This window comes from Monodelphis domestica, chromosome 1 (assembly GCF_027887165.1).
Source record: "Monodelphis domestica isolate mMonDom1 chromosome 1, mMonDom1.pri, whole genome shotgun sequence".
Taxonomy (NCBI): domain Eukaryota; kingdom Metazoa; phylum Chordata; class Mammalia; order Didelphimorphia; family Didelphidae; genus Monodelphis; species Monodelphis domestica.
The window spans coordinates 20,029,945-20,044,505 of record NC_077227.1 but is presented as its reverse complement, the minus strand read 5'-3'; positions in this window follow the sequence as shown (position 1 = coordinate 20,044,505).

Here is a 14,561-nt window from a genome sequence, read left to right as displayed (position 1 = left end):
AAATCATTCAAGGGGAGACAATTTAAGAATTATTGGCCTACCAGAAGACCATGACAAAAGAAAAAGGCTGTACATTATATTACAGGAAATTATTAAAGAAAACTGCCCTGAAATCCTTGAACAAGAGGGAAAAGTGGAGATTGATAGAATCCACAGATCACCTCCTGTACTTAATCCCCAACTGACAACACCCAGGAATGTTATAGCTAAATTCAAAAACTATCAGACCAAAGAAAAAATATTACAAGCTAACAAGAAGAAGTCATTCAGATACCAAGGAACCATGGTGAGGATAACTCAGGATCTGGCTGCATCCACACTGAAGGACCGAAAGGCATGGAATATGATATTCCGGAAAGCAAGGAAACTAGGTCTACAACCAAGAATCAACTACCTAGCAAAACTGACTATATTCTTACAGGGAAAAGTATGGTCATTCAACAAAATAGAAGAATTCCAAGAATTCGTAAAGAAAAGACCAGACCTGAAAAGAAAATTTGATGTCCAAGCACAGAACTCAAGAGAATCATCAAAAGGTAATTAAAAAAGAGGGGGGAAAAAGAAAAACAACAACAAAAAAAATTTTTAAGAGACTCAATAAGTTAAAATGATATGTATCCCTATAAGAAAAGAGGTCATTGGCAACTCTTAAAAACTGTTGTTATTACCTGGGCAGCAATACTTAGAAGGAACAGCAACAAACTGTATAGGATGGAAGGATAAGACATAAATAGGTATATAGATATATGCATGCAAAGATACATACGCATAAGTATGCATATATATATAACTAGAGCTTAAAAATAGGTTAATATTAAAAGAAATGGGAAAAGAAACAAATGGGAGTAAATTTATATGTCAAATCTGGTCTCAGACACTTCCTAGCTGTGTCACCTTGGGCAAATCATTTAACCCCCATTGCCTCGCTCTTATTGCTGGCTCTTCTGCTTTGGAATTGATTTTTAGTATTGATTCTAAGACAGAAAGTAAGAGTTTGAGGTGGGGGGGGTGAGAGGGAAGAAGGGAGAGAGAAAGGGGGGAGGAGAGGAAAACATTGAGAGACAGAGACAGAGAGATGTCCTTTGTGTAGGTTGAGATTATGTGGGAGTGGTGGTGTTCTTTGGGGTGTATATTCACACAGAAGCAGCTGTGGTCTACACAAGCCTTGGTATCTGGGGGAAGAAGCTGCTAATAATTAGGATAGTTCTATCCACCTGCCTTCTTTGCCTGTGTGGTCATGGTCTATGAGAATTTCTCCCTTGCTGTCTAGCTGTGAGTCATTTTGTATTCAAAGATAATCAATCATTTGAGAACATTTCTTTTCTTTTCTTTTCTTTTTATTTGCAAGATATCTTGTGTGAGAATAAAATGTAATCAGTCAGGTGTTGCAGAAAGCCCCACAGTGTTTGACTCTAGTCTCCATATTTGAGTTGAGGAATGCTGGGATCATCCCATTTGCTTTAAGATTCCCTATAACCCTATAACTGGCTATATTTCATAGGTTCAGGAATCTCAGCTGTAATATGATCCATCATCTGCCCCTCCCCCATTTTATACACAATGAAACTAAAATCTAAAGAGATAAATTAACTTAGGTGGAATTGGAACTCAGAACATCTGACTTCCAATTCATGGAACATGTATATATTAACACTGTCCTATGCCTAAGCCCTCTGTAATAAACTATAGAACCAGGGAGAATATCAATTTTTTAAACCTTTACTTTCGATCTTAAATCAATACTGTTTATTGGTTCCAAGGCAGAAGAATGATAAGGACTAGGTAATGGGGGTCAAGTGACCTGCCCAGGATCACACTGATAGGAAGTATCTGAGGTCAAATTGGAACCCAAGACCTCTCTGTCTCTAAGCCTGACTCTCAAGATCCACTGAGTCACCTAGCTCTACCCCCCTCCATAGGGTGCTTTTGAGTACATAGGATAAAAGGATTTTAGAGGTGGAAAGACCCCAAGGATCTTTCAAACAAACTCTTTCATTGCTTAGTGGAGGAAACTCAGCAACAGCTGGGTACATTAGAGAGGACACAAGAACTGAATTGAAATACTGTCTTAGACACAGTAGCTACAGTGTGATGCTGGGCCAGACTCTTCAACTTTCTAATGATAATAATGAGGGCATTAGTCTTGATGGCTTCTGAAGGAGCTTTCCATCTCTATATCTCTGATTCTGTGAGGAACACAGAAAAGAGGGATGTTGCCAAAGTTATGCATTTCCTCTTTTCTTCATTGTTTCCTTATTCAGAAAATCATACTTCCCAATAGGATGAAGGTTTCTTAAGATTGTAGCATTAGCTGTTGTTCTGTTGTGCTCTTTTCTCCCTGAGTGGTCCCTCGTTCCCCCTCATGCATGTCCCTGGCATGTCTTCCCAGTGCTTTAACTAGGAATTCTTGTGCTTAAGGCAGATGATTCAGTTGATGGGAGGAGAGAGGGAAAGGGGGTGACCCTGAGCACAGGAGCAGCTATGTCAGGAGTGGTGGCAGCTCAACTCCAGAGTCTGGTCCTTGCCTTAGAGAGTGGCACTTCCTGAAAAAGAGGCATCAGAGTGAGGGAACCTCAGGAATGGTGACCTACTGGGTAGTCATCTTCTAAACATGATGTGCAGTGGCATGGGTCATCGAGAGAAGCAAGTGGGTCCCAGCTGCTATGAGGAAGAAGCCTGGTCTACCTGGAAAAATTTTCTCTCCCTAGTGGGGAAGAAAGTGTCACGGTCTTGAGCTAGATGAATGAAGCTCCAGGTTAAATTTTAAACATTAGCCTAGGTTGGGTGTGGGGGAGAGGGGAGGGCAGAAAGGAGAGAGGGAGTAGTGCCTGAAATCATAACAGATCCCTTTCCCTCCTAAGGAAAAGGCTAGCCCCAACCATAATACTGTGTGCATTAGGATCCTTAATTAATTAAAGTACAATGAAACCTACTGAGTGATAGCCACTTGGCCAAATGTAATTTATTTTAGGCAGACTTTTGTGTTACTTGAGCAGAGAATGATCTCAGCCTCTGACTGCATTGTCTTTGTATGGGATGAATGGCTGTCCTTGTGCATACTTGTAAATAGAAAATCTTATTCACATGGAGGCTAGCTTTGGTTTGACCTGAAGGACTTAGTTAAAACCTCTCTATCTCCAGAGACCTACCCTGGGCTTGAAAGCACAGCTCATCCTGTGCCTGAAATAAACACTCTCATGCATTACTGAGAAGGAGGTATTACATTCAAGGGTACATGAACTTCTAGTGTCTTGGGAACTTTCTATGAACAAAATATAAATTTAGAAGAAGAAAAAAGCCAGACTTCGATCTGGTACGATGCCTCCCAATTATTGTGTACCATAAATACCCTAGTGTGTTTGGGGCTAAAACAAGGTCTTTAGTTGGAAAGGTTCTCATTAAATCTCAATCCTCTACACCCTTTTGATGGGATAATAATAAGTCTTAAATCCACCAGAGATCTCTGATTCCTCCTTAACTCCTCTCTCCACCAAAACAGATTATAAACTGCATGTGCTTCAGCAGATGGTCATCCAGCATTGCTGTGCTCCAAGATGTCTGCCATTGCCAATCCCTGATGCCAAACTGGTGATGAGACTCTTCAAAGTGAGACAGACCTTTTCTCAAATGGCTGACAAGAGTGGTCACTATTCTCTGACACTCTAACTTTGTAAACCCTGCTGGAACTTGTACTTCTTTGGTACAAGAGTGTAACTAGGATGGAGTAATAGGTGTTTGGAACCAGGGTGATGAATTTAGAGGGTGCTGACAACATTTGTAGTCTTTCAAAATAATAATAATGTTAATAAATCAGAGAGCTCAGTACTCAGTAAAAACAGGTAACACAGGAAGCTTATTAGAAGGAGGGCTGTGGTTAGCTTTCTGGGTTGTTATACTATTGATTTATATGATGAAAGAAAATCTTTTGTGTCTGCTATGTAGTTCAAACCCTCAAGTTTAGGGGCATTTCAAGTCCCACTGACTGAACTAACCAGCACCTAGGAAAGCATTCTGTAACCCTTAAATGGTATAGCTAGGAGCACAAAGGATAAAGTGGTGGCCCTAGACTCAAGAAGACTTGAATTCAAATCAACCTCAGATATCTGTTAGCTGTGTGACCCTGGACAAGTCACTTCATTCTGCTGGCATCAGTTTTTTGTTTTGTTGTTGTTTTCAATCTGTAAAATAAGTTAGAGAGGGAAATGGCTAACCATTCCAGTTATCTTTGCCAAGAAAATTCCATATGGAGTCATGAAGAATCAGACATAACTAATTAAAAAAAAGTTTTAAATGGCTATAGAAATGGGTGCTAGTTTGATACATTACCAATTAGCCTTTCCCAACATGGTCAATGTTTGATTTATATAGTAGATAGCACTTAGCATGGGGCTTAGTAGACATTTAACAAATGTTTGTTGACTTCTTGTTGACATTAGGAGGGATGCTCTTTGCACCTGTGTAGTGTTGACAAAGAATCAGTCCTTTTCTGGATAAAGTAAGGAGAAATTTAGCCTTCTGCTTCCCAATAAGGCACCCATAGCATTTAGCGCCTTGTTAGTGATAGAAGTGAAATATCAGCTTCTGTCTCCTAAATCTGCCTGTCTCTTTGGTAGCTCAGATTCCAACATCAAAGATCCATCATAGTAATTAGACTAATACTCTTCAACCCTGACAGATTGGCTCAAAGGAAAGCAGATTTGAGGACTCCTTCATCCCTCTGGTTTGGAGACAGCTTGCGTTAGGGTAGCTCCCTCTGATACTTATCCTCATCATTGAAAATTACTGTTTTTTAATCAGGGTTTCTATTTGTTTCATAAGCACTGAGACTTTTCTTGGACAATGTCCAGTGTGATTTAGAGTTGAAAACAGCCATATTACACAAGTACAAAGTAGGTGCTTAACAAATGGTCAATGAGAAAATTAATTTGAATGTTAGGTATAAACATTAGAAGATGAAACATTATCCTGGGTGTAACAGATGAAAATACTGTAGATGGGTGGAAATATCTATATCTATACGGCTTTATAGGTTCACTCTCTAGGTGAAAGCATGTTTTGATCTGGAAAATCCTGCCTTTGGCATTTACTAGATATGTGACTGTAGGTGGGTCACTTTACCCTTCGAACCTCATTTTCCTTATCTGTAAAATGGGAGCTAGCCTCCTTTCTGAAATTTTGCCCGATCTTCTGTCCTATAGTTGTTACTCCTACCTCTGACCTTGGGCAACTCACTTTATCTAGCTGGGCCTCAGTCTCCTCCACAATAAAATAATGGTGTGGGACTAGATGGCCTGTGAAATCCCTTTCACCTCTAGTGTTTTCATCCCATGGCCTCTCTTCAATTTTCCTTCTCTCTCAATAATTACTCACATGGCCCATCACTGCCATTTTTATAACCTCAAAGGGAGTCCAATCTCCTTGAGAACAGGGACTGTTTTATTCATGTATTTGTAACTCTAGGACCTAGGCTATCATTTTGTAAAGAGTAAGGGCTTAATAAATGCTTGTTGAATTGAATTGGATAATCCCCAGATTGCCTGATTTATAAGGCTATAGTGGGGAATAGATAAACCAAAGAACCCATGGCTCTTTGGAAACTGTAAGGTATTATATAAACATCAGTGGAATGTAGTGGTCATGTGAAGAAAGGAGCTAGGGAGATGGCAGTCTAACATGATTGCCATTGAGTCATTCAATTAGGATAAATCATAGAATCACGCAATTTTAGGCCTTGAAAGGAATTTTTGTTGTTGTTCAGTTGTTTTTCATTCAGGTCCAATTCTTCATGATTCTATTGAGGATTTTCTTGGCAAAAATACGGGATTCATTTTCCATTTCTTTCTCCAGATCATTTAATAGAGTAGGAAACTAAGGCAAACAGGGTCAAATGACTTGCCCAGGGTCACCTAGCTATTTAAATGTCTGAGTCCAGATTTGAATTCAGAAAGACGAGTGTTTTTGACTCAAGGCCTAGTGCTCTTTCCAGTAAACCACTTAGCTGAGAATTTAGGGATCACTAAATCCACTTCTATCATTTTCCTGATAAGGAAACTAAGGTGGTAACCTCTGAGATTCTTTAGAATTTTTATTGTATTTATCCTGAATTCTGTTGTTATTTAGAGTTGGTTTCCTCTGTGTTATTGTAGGCATTGCTAAATTGTTTTCCTGGTTCTAGTTACCTTAATCTGAGTCAGTTAATATATCTTCCTACATTTCTCCCAAATTCCTCATATTAATTATTTCCTTTTTTTTTATTTAAACCCTTACCTTCCATCTTGGATTGGTTACAAGGCAGAAGAGCAGTAAGGGCTAGGCAATGGGGATTAAGTGACTTGCCCAGGGTCACACAGCTGAGAAGTGTCTGAGGCCAGACTTGAACCTAGGACCTCCCATATTTAGGCCTGGCTCTCCATCCACTGAGCAATCCAGCTCCACCCCCCATTCATTATTTCTTAAGATATAATCATATTCCATTCCATTCACAAACCCACTTTTCCTGCCCCCCCCCCCAGCCATCTCTCATTCTATGGACACTCATGTTGTTTCCAGTTTTTTGGTTTCTCTTAATATGCTTTCAAAAGAACTTCAACCCACTTTTCAAAAGTGACTCCCTTGTCATTGTAATTCCAATCAGAGTGGAGCCAGTTGTCACTTTCTGTTTTGGTGAAACCTTTGCTAGAGGAGGATTAATGTTGACTGTCCTCTCTTGGACCCCCATCTCCCTTTTGAACTCTGGTTGCCACCACCTGACATTAGTGCCCATCATGAGGAATTGGCTGGTTGTCCAGAGTCCCTGATTCATTCTGACATTCAGTAGTTCTGCCTATGGCTCCTGGGATCTCCAGAAAGGTTACTACAGTTGACATTATTTGCTGGATGAATTTTTTTTTTCATAAAACAAATTCTTAGCTAGCTGGATGAAGCCTTTGGTAAGTCTTTACTCTGTGTCAGGCACGGGGCTAAATCCTGGGAATACAAAGACAAGCAAGCAAGGCAGGAGCTGCCCTTCAAAGAGCTTACAGTCTAGTAGACTCATAAGAGAAGCCAGAAAAGTGGGGGAGTGGCAGTATGTTGGGCAGGTAGCTTCTTCTCACTTGGTTTTCTCAAATCCTTCAGACACTCTCCCCTCATCTACCTGGCCCTTGGAGTTACTATTAAGGTATCCAAGTATTTCCTTCAGGCGAACATGTTGGAGGAGGGGTGGAAGGCGGTGGACAGGTTTCCTTGGGGGATCTGATCTCTTGGTCCTTTGTGGCTGTCATGATTGACTGCCTCTCACAGAAGCACCTGAGTGCTTCTGGGGGATGCGTGGCTGTTCCATGCTAGAAGCCGGCTGCCTGATTTCGCTGGGTGGTTCCAGCTAGTGGGCACAGTTGGTGCTATTAACTTGTGGAAAAACACAGATGCTCTTTCCTGGTATTCGGGAGCTACAGCTCCTCAGAGCTGCCCCCCTCCCCTTCCTCCTCTCCCCTCCCCTCCTTCCTTTCATCCCTTTGCTAAAGGATGAGGCACCGGCGCCGCTCATTGTCTTGCCGAGGCTGACAGTGTTGCCTCTTGCTTTGTGTTCAACAGACAAACACTGAGTGGATGATAAATAGTCAGTGGAAAAAACACCATGTTTGACAGAAATGTAACCATGTGTCTCCCTGAGAATGGCAAGCCATATTGTGAGGAGCAGAACAATGCTGGAACCCTTTGTGCGCGAGAAAGAGCATCTCAAAATGCGACACATCAGGGGGCACAGACGCTTCCTTCGCAAACCTGTTGGTCCCCTGGTTTGTTTCTCTTTTGGCGGGGCCCTTGGGGGAATGTATGACGGAGCCTGAGCTGGCCTTAGGATCTCCATCTGAGTCCTCAGCCCAAGGAAGTTGGGGGGCGGGGGCTGGTCCATCGCTCACAGTCCGACCCTTCCAAAGAGAACTCTGAGGTCTCCTCCCCTGTTGCTAGGGGCAATTGTGATGAAAAAGAGCCAGTGGCCATTTTGATAGGTCCTCTTAGGCTGTGGTGTGGTCTCAACCTAGCTTTAGGATTCACACAGGAGAGAGGTGGGGAGCTCCGAAGAGAGCGGCATCGGAGCGTTGAAATGGTGTCCAATTAGACCCATGAAAGAGGTGGAAAGAAGTGAGATTTCACAGGTTTTTCTCTACAAAGAATAACAATTGAGAGGCTTTAAGTATATCCTAGTATCTTGCTGGACTTGGAGAGTCAGAAGACCTGGGTCCAAATTTTGCCCATTTTTGCCCTTGGGATTCTTATTAATTTTGCTTGACTCCGGTACTTTCCCTTATAAAAGACAGTAGCCGAGCTGGTAGACCTCTACGATCCCTTCTACTTCTGAAGCTCTGGTCCTACACTGACAGGAAATTGAAATCTCAGTGGGCCTGCTGTATTTCTCCCCAGCAGAACATAAGCTTCCGACTTCCAAATTCAATTGGTAGTGCTTCCTCCTGGAATGGTCAAGGATCTCCCCACCTCCAGTCTCTCCCCATTCCAGTCCAGCCTCCTCTCAGCTGCCAAATTAATCCTACTCAAGTGCAGATCTGACCAGGTCATTCCTGCCTTCAACAAACTCAGGGGCTCCCAATCATCTCCAGGATGGAAACTCAAATCCTCGCTTTGACATTCAACCACTTCACATCCCAGCCCCCTGCGACCTTCCCGGGACTCTGAGAGTTTCTTCTCTTCTTCATAGGCTGTGACCCGTGACACTGACTTCCTTGCTGCTCCTTGTACAAGACACTCTCTCCAGACTCTGGGCATTTCCATTGGTTGTCCTCTCTCTATGAATGGCCCCTTCTTCTGCCTCTTGGCTTCCCTGGTTTCCTTCAAGCTCTAGCAAAAGTCTCACCTTGAAGGGAAGTGTTTTCATCTCTCCTCTGTCCATTATTCCCTGCCTTCATCCTATAAACAGCCCCTTGCTTGTTTTCCCCTTTAGAACATGAACAAGGCAAGGGTGCTTTTGCTTTTCTTTGCATCCTTAGCACTTTGATCAGTGGCTGACACAGAGTAGACGTTTAATAAAGATGAGCTGACTGATTAAAAGCAGAGGCTGTTCCATTTTTTTTCCTCCTGAAAACAGTAGAGTTGAATGATCATGAGCTCTGAAGTGAGATGATCTGGGTTCAAATTCTGATTCTGAGATCTTTGTCCTCTGTAGTTTCTGGAAAGTTACTTCCTCACCCAGGGTCTCATCTTAGAGCTTGGACTAGAAGGTCAGGAGGTTCCTGACAGCTCCATATCTAGGGTCCTAGGATCCCCAGGGTACATAGTAGGAGCTTAAGAAGTGTTTGTTGAGATGGATTGAAGTGGATGGCTCAAAGGTTTCATTTGTGTGGGCAATCCTTTCCTCCAAGCAGATTGCAAATCTCCAAAGTGCTGCCATCACATAGAACTCTGATTCATGGCTTTCCATAAATTCTACCTAAAGGATATCCCAGCCCTAACATTCTGGGGTCTTATAATATATCTCAGGGGTCCCAGTGTAGCCTTTGGGAAGTCCACTTGTAGTTTCCCATTTTTGATCCATGATAGGCTTACCTCCTTGTGCTTGGTGAGGTTTTACACCTCTCTTCTTGCTTATATGTCTTTATAAATGTGAAAAGTTATTTGTTATTGAGAGGATTATGACTAGTTATCCATGACCATTCGAAGAAATGGGTTTCTATGGAAGCAGATGAAGCTAGCTAGCAGGACCTTCTGACATTAAAGGGCATGAAAGTTGGAGAGAATTATTGAGGAAAAGTTTACGATGTTTATTTTCTCTTCCAAAGCATAATGGACACCTACTTGCCTGAAATGGTGGCAGGAATTGTCTGGCAGGTAAGAGGAGATCCTAGAGGAATAGAATGCAGGACTTTTTAGATACCATTCAACTCTTTGAGTTGGTGAATCATTATGTCTTGAGAACAGATAATGGATACATCACTGTTTGATTGTCTGGTGTATTAGAAAGAGTGTAGGCAGTGTGGTTCAGGATTGGACTGGCATTTAGGAAAGACCTGTGTTCAAATTCTACTTTTGAAATCCTTACTAGCTGAATGATCCTACACAAGTCATTTATTATCTTTCTTGGTAAACCTTCAGCTATCATTTTTGTATAATGCTTGGCACATGGTAGGTGCTTAATAAATGTCTGTTGATATTGATATTGTTGATATTGAGGGTTCACTCCCTTCCCCCTTCTCTCTCTGTCTCTGACTCTGTCTCTCTGTGTCTCTGTCTCTCTCAAAGGCATTATTTTTTCTTTCTTTCTTTTTTAGTTTTTATTTCTTGCATTTCCTTCAAGTCTTAGCTCAAGAGCCACCTTCTCTATGAGGCCTTTCCTTGACCCTTAAATGTTTGTGTCCTCTCTCTCTTTCATCATCTTGGATCCCATTTATATCTATTTCATGTCTCCTGAGACATGTCCATGATGATCTTTCACAAGAGAATGTAAGTTCTTTGAGGGCTGAATTTATTTCACTTATTTTGTCTTTGTAGTCCTAGTGCCCAGGAGCTAGATGATACAGTAGGTAGAATATTTGACCTAGACTCAGGAACACTTGGGTTCAAATGTAACCTCAGACACTTAATAGCTATGTGGCCCTGGGCATGTAACTTACCCATATTGGCCTCAGTTTTCTCATTGTCAAATAAGCCAGAGAAGGAAATGGCAAATCACTCTAGTATCTGTGCCAAGAGAAGGAGACTTAAATAGGGTCGCAAGAATTGGCCATGATTGAAATGACTGAACAACAGCCCAGGAGCTTAATAAAAGCTTGTTGATGGACTGAAATGTTTCTATAATGTCTCCTCACTCTTGTGTGGAGTGTGGGAGTCCTTAGCATTCTGTGTCCACCCTACACTACGTGTGAAAGATTTGTGTGGCTTCCCAGGCCTCCTGTCTTCACAGCGCCAATCCAGGAGACTGGAGCCACCGAGGCGAAGCATCTCTGCAGTAATTGTTACTCGCTCCCTTTCTCAGAAATGCTTTAGGCCTTTGGAGAAAACACATAGGCTGCTGGCTGTCAGATCAATTTGGCAGCTCTGCTAATTCCACATTTAATTTGGACCGTAATGTAAGCAGGGGGAATATTTTAATATTTTCTTGGAGCCTGGTACTTCATCTCCTAATATAGATGGATTCTCTTTTATCTGCCTAGTCCAGGGTCTTGCTGAGCACCATGCATCACACAGCCTGGAAGCCAAATCAGTCTGTGCCTAGTGAATTATGCCGCCGGGGCAGCCTGTTCCAAAGCTTCTTGAAATAACGTCCCCTAACTTAGGTCTTCCAAGCCCAGCCAAGCTGTGGCAAGGGCTACCCAGAAGTCCAGGCTTTGAGTGTGGACTTGCTGATAGACCACTGTCCAAGGACCGAGGAAGGTGAGAAGAGGCAGATTTGAACTCATGTTCAGGGAAGACAATCCCAACCATCAGAGTTGCCCATGCAATGGGTGATGCTGGGAGGTAAAGGTCTCATCTCTTTCGGAGCTCTTTACATGGGACCTGGGTAGCTGCTTGCCTGGTCCATGGGGGAGAAGGGAATCTTATTCAGTTCAAGGTGGATCAGAAGGCTCCTGGGCTTCCAACCAGCTCTGAAATTTGGTGACCAGCCTCACCAAGGCTAGAGAAGTTCATTCACCCTGGCTTGGGATGGGCAGTGAAATGTTGGGCAACAGCAAGTGCTGAGAAGGAAGGAAGGGGAGGCAGCTAGCTGTGGGACTCTGGACAGTTCCCTTACCACCAATTGCTGACTGCTTGTCTACTTTGGAACCCATACAGAGCCTTGATTCTAAGGCAGAAAGTAAGGGTTTTCTTTTTTAAAGAAGGCAGGAAGGAAAGGATCATGTATAAAAGGCTGCTATGTTTCAGGCACTGTACTAAGCACTTTACAAATGTGTCATTTAATCCTTGAAACAACCCTTTGAAGAATGAGTGCTATTGTAATTCACTTTTGACAGCTGAGGAAACTGAGGCCAACAAGAGTTAAGTGACTTGCCCAGGATTACACAGCAAGTGCCTGAAGTCAAATTTGAACTCAGATCTTCCCGACTCCAGGCCCAGCACTCTATTCATTGGGTCATCCAGGACTCAAAAGACAATTCCAAGGACACAGAGATGAGATCTGTATTGATGGTGGAGCCCAAAAGCGGATCTTTGGAAGCATACATGAAGTGTATTATTTAATAACAATGTATTGCATCATGTATCTCCTATCCATCAGTGTGCAAATGTATCTCCTTGTTTTATTGTGTAATCTTGGATTTCACACCTCTCTGTATTGGTGTCTCATATTAAAATTGGAAGCTTCCTGAGGGCTACAAACATCTCCTCTAAACTATGCATCTTCCTTTGTATTTGGCACAATCCCTTCTATGGAAGAAGTTGTTAATAAATATTTGATTAGTTGGCTTCATTTATAGTGAGAATTATTGTGGCAACTAAGTGGAGAAAGTCCCATGCCTAGAGTTAAGGAGACCTGAGTTCAAATCCAGTCTCTGATGCATATGCTTCAGTTTCTTCATCTATATAATGGGGATAATTATTCCCCTCCTAGGGTTGTTGTGAGAATCAAATGGATTAACATACACAAAGCATTTTGCAAAATTTCAAATGCTTTAGAATGAATAAGACTTTGAAGCATTTATTCTATGAGCTAGGCGCTATGATAAGAGCAGGGGATAAAAATAAAGTCAAAAGCAGTGAGTATCTGCTCTCAAGAAGCTTCCATTCTAAGAGGGGAAGGCAGCCCCTACAGGGAGCAAGAGTTGGAAGAAGAAGAAACTGAGTGGATGTGGCTCAGTTTATTCTTGTTGTTACTATTATTATCCCCATCTCTTTTTGTTTTCTCCTCGGCTTCTTTCTTCCTTACCCTCTTTCCAGAGCATTCCTCAGTCTGGTTATTATTCCTGTCACCTTTGCTCATCTCTCTTCTCCAGCCCCTTCCATCTGTCATCCCTTACTCCAAATCCATCTCTCCGACAGCACGGCTTACTTGCCATTCTTCTGATGCTTCCTCAGCGATGTTTTCTAGATGACCTTTACTTGGCCCAGAGAAGGTCCTGGATAATGAATAGAGAGCCAAAGGGACTATTCTTATCCCCCAAGACACCAAGGAACACCATGGCTTTGGAAAGCAGGAAGCCTCTATAGATCATGACGTCTTTTCTAGAGAACACTAAGCCAGTGTTCAGTCATGGAAATACCTGCCGCGTGACTGGACTAAAAGCCTCATAAAATGATTAACTAGAGTCTCTCTTAGAGAGAGACAGACAGACAGACAGATGGAGAGACAGACAGAGACAAAGAGACCCACAGACAGACAGACAGACAGACAGACAGACAGACAGACAGAGTAAGCTTTCCATAATCACTGAATGGGGGTAGGGCTGTGATATGTCACCATTCCTCTGTATCAACTCAAAGACTTCTAGGCTACATGTAGACCAAAGGGGGAACATGAAAGTCTAAGGTGATCTCATTATAGGATTATTTTTTTTAGAGAAGCAATGTTCAATTCAAGAAATAGTTATTAAGCACCTACTATGTGCTTAACCAGGAGGGAGTGGTTGGTGGTGATTGTTGTCCTTCATGCTTGATGAAGACCAAAATGACATCATTATGGTAGGGTCAGTGTACAGTGTGTCCACCTGTGGCTGATCAGACCGGCATGAGTTCTGAAGGCTCCACCACAGGCCATGTGGACATTTGGGTTGGAAATGTCTCTAAATTGGTACATCTCATGTTTCTTTGAATTACTGCAATTCCACTTTGCTTCTATAGCACAGCTCCTTCTTTGTGTGGGTATACCATAATGGACTCTGTCTTGTTCCAGTGTCTTCTGTGTTTCACAATCAAGTTCTTCAGAGAGACCTTTGATCATTTCTGACCTCCATATTATGTCGATTAAAATTTAATATCCAAAATACTCCAAGTATCATATTTAATAAGATTTATTAAATAATGACTTGAAGCAAAAAGGAAAATAAAACAGAGTTCACCCAGCCGTGCACAGGGGAAAAAAAAGAGAGAGCGGGGAAGGTGTTACACATAGCTTAAAAACAATAATGTATGTGAAAAGGATTCTTGGGACAAGAAAAGAATTATGGGAGATGGGAGATTTTATAATTTCACAATGTAAGTGTTTGCCTTGTGTGAGTTTTCTGTAAAATAGTCTTTTAGACAAATGTATGTTTGACATTCTAACCATGTGGCCAACCCATTGAAAATTAAGCACTGGGGGTACAAATAAGGAAAAGAGACACAGTATTGACTCCAAGATGGAAGGACAGGGTCTTTAAAAAATGGAGCAATGGTTTAGGTTCCTGCAAAGCATTTGTCCCACCATGTTCTAAGTCCAAAGCTATCTCTGGGCTCCTGGGCCAGGACCCTGATTTTGTAAGACTGGTGGCCAGATCTTGTCTGGAGTGTCTGATCCCTCTGGCTCAAGCTCCCAGCTCTGTGACTTCTCACCCTGTGCCTAGCACTCCTGTTGCCTCTCTGGCATTTTTTTTTTGCTTTTACAATTGAAAATGCTTCTCCTGTAGGAACCCTGCTGGGACTATACAACCTCCTGCTTGTTT